Raw genomic sequence first — 5,053 nt, 5'->3', positions numbered from 1 at the left:
TTGATAATTATATAAAAACGGCTGCATTGGGCCTTTAAGGTGTTTGCTGTTATGCTCTAAACATCCATATGAAATGGTTCAAACTCATCCTTCTCTGCCCATGTCAAAAATCAACTTAGTTTGTCCAAATCACCAGGCAGTTTCATGAAAACCATGCAAGGACATTTGTCAGACTTCAAGGTATTATGCACAGTAGATGCTGATAAATTCCAAATAAAGTATCGCCTGCTTATTGTAAATTATACTGGTACTGAAGCAGTGATAATGTTCTCCATCAACAAGAACATTAGAAATACAGTGTTGTTAGAGCTACAAGTGCCTTCAGAAAGTATTCATACCCCTTGACTTACTCCAGATTTTGTTGTGTTACAGCCTGGATTCAAAATGGATTAAACATATTTTTTTTCTCACCCATCAACACACAATACCCCATAATGACAAAGAGAAAACATTTTTTTTTTTGTTGATTTTTTGCAAATGTAGTGAAAATGAAATACAGAAATATCTCATTTACATAAGTATTCACACCCCTGAGTCAATACTTTGTAGAAGCAGCTTTTGACAGCGATTACAGCTGGCAGTCTTTCTGGGTAAGTCTCTTTTAAGATCTTTTCACACTTGGATTGTGCAACATTTGCCCATTTATTATTTTCAAAATTCTTCAAGCTCTGTCAAGTTGGCTGTTGATCGACAACCATTTTCAGGTCTTGCCATCGATGTTCAAGTATATTTAAGTCAAAACTGTAATTCGGCCACCCAGGAACATTCACTGTCTTCTTGGTAAGCAACTCCAGTGTAGATTTGGCCTTGTGTTTTAGGTGGAAAGCATACTTAACCAGGTTTTCCTAATATTTTGCTTGTGCTTAGCTCCATCCCATTCATTTCTTATCCTGAATATTTGTATTCGGTACAGGCTTCCTTCTGTTCACTCTGCCAATTAGGTTAGTAACTACAATGCTGTTGATCCGTCCTCAGTTTTCTCCTATCACAGCCGCTAAACTCTAACTATTGGCCTCATGGTGAAATCCCTGAGCGGTTTCCTTCCTCTTTAGCAATTGAGTTAGGAAGGACGCCTGTATCTTTGTAGTGACTGGGTGTATTGATACACCATCCAAAGTGTAATTAAAAACTGCACCATGCTCAAATGGATATTCAATGTCTGTTTTTTTCTTCATTTTCCCCATCTACCAATAGGTGCCCTTCATTGCGAGGCATTGGAAAACCTCGCTGGTCTTTGTGGTTGAATCTGTGTTTGAAATTCACTGCTCGACTGAGGGACCTTACAGATAATTGTATGAATAGGCTACAGAGATGAAGTAGTAATTCCAAAATCATGTTAAAGTTATGGGACTTATCCAGCAAATTTTTACTTCTGAACTTATTTAGGCTTGCCATAACAAAAGGATGAAATACTTATTGACTCGAAGATATCTCAGCGTTTCATTTTTTAAACGTTTGTAAAAAAAATAATAATATGAAAAACAGTCCTATTTGACCTTATATGGTATTGTGTGTAGGCCAATGACCAAAACAATCTCAATGTAATCCATTTTAAATTCAGGCTGTAACACAACTAAATGTGGAAAAAGTCGAGGGGTGTGAATAGTTTCTTATGTCACCCAATGTCTTCACTCTCATAATCACCAGCTCTTACATTGTGTGTCCATTAACAAATCACTTTTACAATGAGCAGAACACCCAGTGGTACGATAATACACACTTCTGACAGCTAAAACAAAGGCAGGGAACATGTTCTAACAAGACAAATTCATCCTTCAGCATGTAACAGAGTTGTCTTTTTCACTCAGCAGCTGTAATTGGATCCAGAGTGATTTGAACAACTAGCGCGTTTCTAACATAACTCACAGGAAACAACTACTGTCACATTTTGTGACTTAGACCAGCAAAATAGGAGTTAGGAAGCTTTGATAGAATATGGATACTTAGTATTACACCTTTGATAGTATCAGTCAATAGATGCAAAGTTTGAGATACATTTTCACATGTAGGCTACAAGTATGACAGTTGGCCTATTTTATGAATTTGGGTCCAGTAGATTGAGGGCAGAGGTGCAACCTTGTGCCTTTTGGTTATTTGAAAGATCACCTCCCAGTCCGAGCCAGTGAAAGCATGGCCTCCGACATGGCTGTTATTGTTCAATGGGTCCTTTTAAAGCGAGGAGAAATCAAAACAGCAGCCAGTGATGGAAGTAGGTGCTTGCAGAAATGGGAGCACCCTAGTGTCTGGAGGTGGGCCCAGACCACGGGCACCCTATGATGTCCCTCTGCTAACCGACAAGCTTTCTCATGGGAAAAGTAACACTTCTTCGGGTCACCATAAAAGACAAGCGAGCCAGAACAGTAACGGCGTAAGAGGTTTGCTGTTTGATGTGAACATGTTATCTGTCCTCTTTTGGGTTTCTTGTTTTCTATTCAGAGCATAAACGGGATCATTGAAGTGGGCCGCTCCATCTTCACGGAGCACAAAAGTCTCTCACTAATTGCTGCCACATCAAATAAGTAGGAACATCCCGAATGGGAGCCTTCGAAACGAATGAAAAAAGTCTAGCTATGCTTAAAGCTGGTTACTTTTTTGTCATTTCCCATCAAAGATTAGGTTTTCTGGTTTGAGGAGGGAGGGTTGAAGGGTAGGGGGGGGGTTATCACACAGGAAAGACCTCTTCACAGATTAGTTCTGCATCGACGGCTGTTCGCTATTTGATTCGGAGGCAGCCAATCCAGTGGCTGCCCCCTTATTGTCTTTTTGCGACGAGCAGGAACAGTGGACCGCAACCGGGAACAAAAGCCAGGGCCGAGGACCCTGTGTGTGTTTTCAAAGTGTAACTCCTCTCTCTGCCGTCACACCCGAGTGATATGAGTGTCTCAGGGCTGGCCTGAACCACACAGAGCGAGGGAAAAGCTGTCAATTCAGAGCCTTTTCAAAGGTGCATCACTTTTGTGCAAACAGGGCCTGAAAGTCACAGTCCATATACTCCTCAAAGCATGCTCTGAGTTAAATAGCCATTGACCAACTTTGCATCAAATGGGATTTGTTTCTTACCCCCCCCCCCCCCCCCCTCCCCCCTTTTTAGCCCCTTGCATTCCTGTTTTCCAATTGTGTCGTCTTTGTTGAGCGGCGAGCCTTTGTTGGGGGGGGGGGGGGGGGGGGTTAGTATCTTGGTGAGTAAGGGTTGTGATCTGAACTCTCAGTCTCTCGTTGGATCTTGTCAAGGTCGTGACCTGTTAGTATTTGGTGGTAGCCGGTGCACGCGGTGCCACCTTCATCCATGTCAGCGGGTCAGGCAGATGCTTTGAAAGCAACAAGATAAACATATCTGGTGAACAAAATCCAATCCATCCCCACGGCTTACATTATTATATCAGTGAACCACGCAGCGTTGTCACTCACAGCTACGTAAGTAAGCTGTTGGTTGGTAGTGGTGGCTCAGGGGGAGGAGGAGGGATGTTGTAAATGATCCCACAAGAACTGCAGCTGAGTGTTTGCACCACTGTCTGTGTCTTGTTCTCTGAAGACATCAGTTGTCTTCAAAGAAACAAGTACGTTTTATGTCGCGTTGCTGACTTTACATGTTCGAAATGTTCATGGGAGGCTCAGCGTCAGTTTGTTACAGAGATCTGAGGGCCACCATCGCTGGGGTTCAGTGATATACTGTCTGCCAGTGCTCAGAGGGAGGCATTTTTTTTCACAGCCCTCTCTAAATTTAAACACCATAAATATCCCAGCAATGAATATCCCGTGATGAAATATGTGACTGCTTTTATGACCAACAGTTCAATAAGGAGGAATAAAACATTAGCGCCCCTCTTCTTGGAAATCCGAATGCTCACTCCACATTCTGGGGCGATAATCAATCTCTCTCATTCACGGAGCCTCCTAGAATGTCGACCACAGTCATGACATACTTACACTCAGTCAGATGCCAGCTCCAGTGATCCCTTAGCTGACAAAATATCTGAGGGACACCTTAAGTTCCCTCTGTAATCCTGAAAACTGTCCTGTGTGCTGCCTGCCGCAGGGTAGACTGAGAGCATGCCGGCCGGCCGGCCGGCCAGCAGTGTTGAAATAAATAAGACAGATGCTTTACAGGCCCTGTCCAGTCCTGTCAGAAGGCCTATAGTGTTTAAACATGTGAAGCTGGCATTTCTATAAATACTCATTTTACCATCAGGGGAAACAAAGTTATCTTAGTATGTCGATGTGGGACAAGAGGTCAGTCCTTGACCTGGTCAGTCACTGGAGATAAGACTGACCAGATGTGAGACAGGTGGATCTAGAGGCTAGGATCATATCAGAAGGGAACTAGAAAGAGCCTGTTAAGAACCCTACCACACCGACATGTGTCCTATTTGAGGTGGTTGACGCAAGTAATCACAGCAATACTATATCCACAGAGGGTAGCTTGGTCCAATTTCCTATCTGCTGGAAGACATCACATCTATCTATATGTTCAAACTGGGATAATGTAATGATTTCACTTTTACATTCCCAGGCTAGTTTATTTTCAGATAAAATATCTATTTAACAGATGTGTTCTAATACGGCAGTCAACAATCGTACAATTGTGGAAAATGGTCATTCAATTATGGTTTGCATTGTAAATACACTCATTTAAAAAGTGAGCTGCATCACCAATGAAGGCTCTTCTCTCAGGCATTCCTTAAGAGGGGCCTCGGGTTGGGTAAGACCACCGAGCTGTGTTGCCTCCCAGCAAGCCCCATGGAGATCTATTGGAAGAGGCAGGGGGTCATTTTCCCCATAGTCTAGCCGTTAGTACTCCCTCACCAGAGTTGAGGACAGGGCCCTGTGGGGAAAATTATCACAAATCCCCTAACACTAACTGCACAGCTGGCAAGGGGCAGACAGACAGTGTCTGAAAGGCAGGTTCACCCCAGCTATAACAATTGTTCCCTTTCACCCACCTCCCAAGTTCTCCATTCAGTTGAACAGGAGAGCCAGAGAGAGGGAGCAGCAGATTATAGGTCACACAGGAGGAGCATTAACTCCCTCTAAGCTTTAACCCAGCCAACCACGG

This window comes from Oncorhynchus mykiss, chromosome 6 (assembly GCF_057628025.1).
Source record: "Oncorhynchus mykiss isolate SJ-2025 chromosome 6, ASM5762802v1, whole genome shotgun sequence".
In the NCBI taxonomy this organism is placed as follows: domain Eukaryota; kingdom Metazoa; phylum Chordata; class Actinopteri; order Salmoniformes; family Salmonidae; genus Oncorhynchus; species Oncorhynchus mykiss.
Note: the sequence above shows the minus strand (reverse complement) of the source record.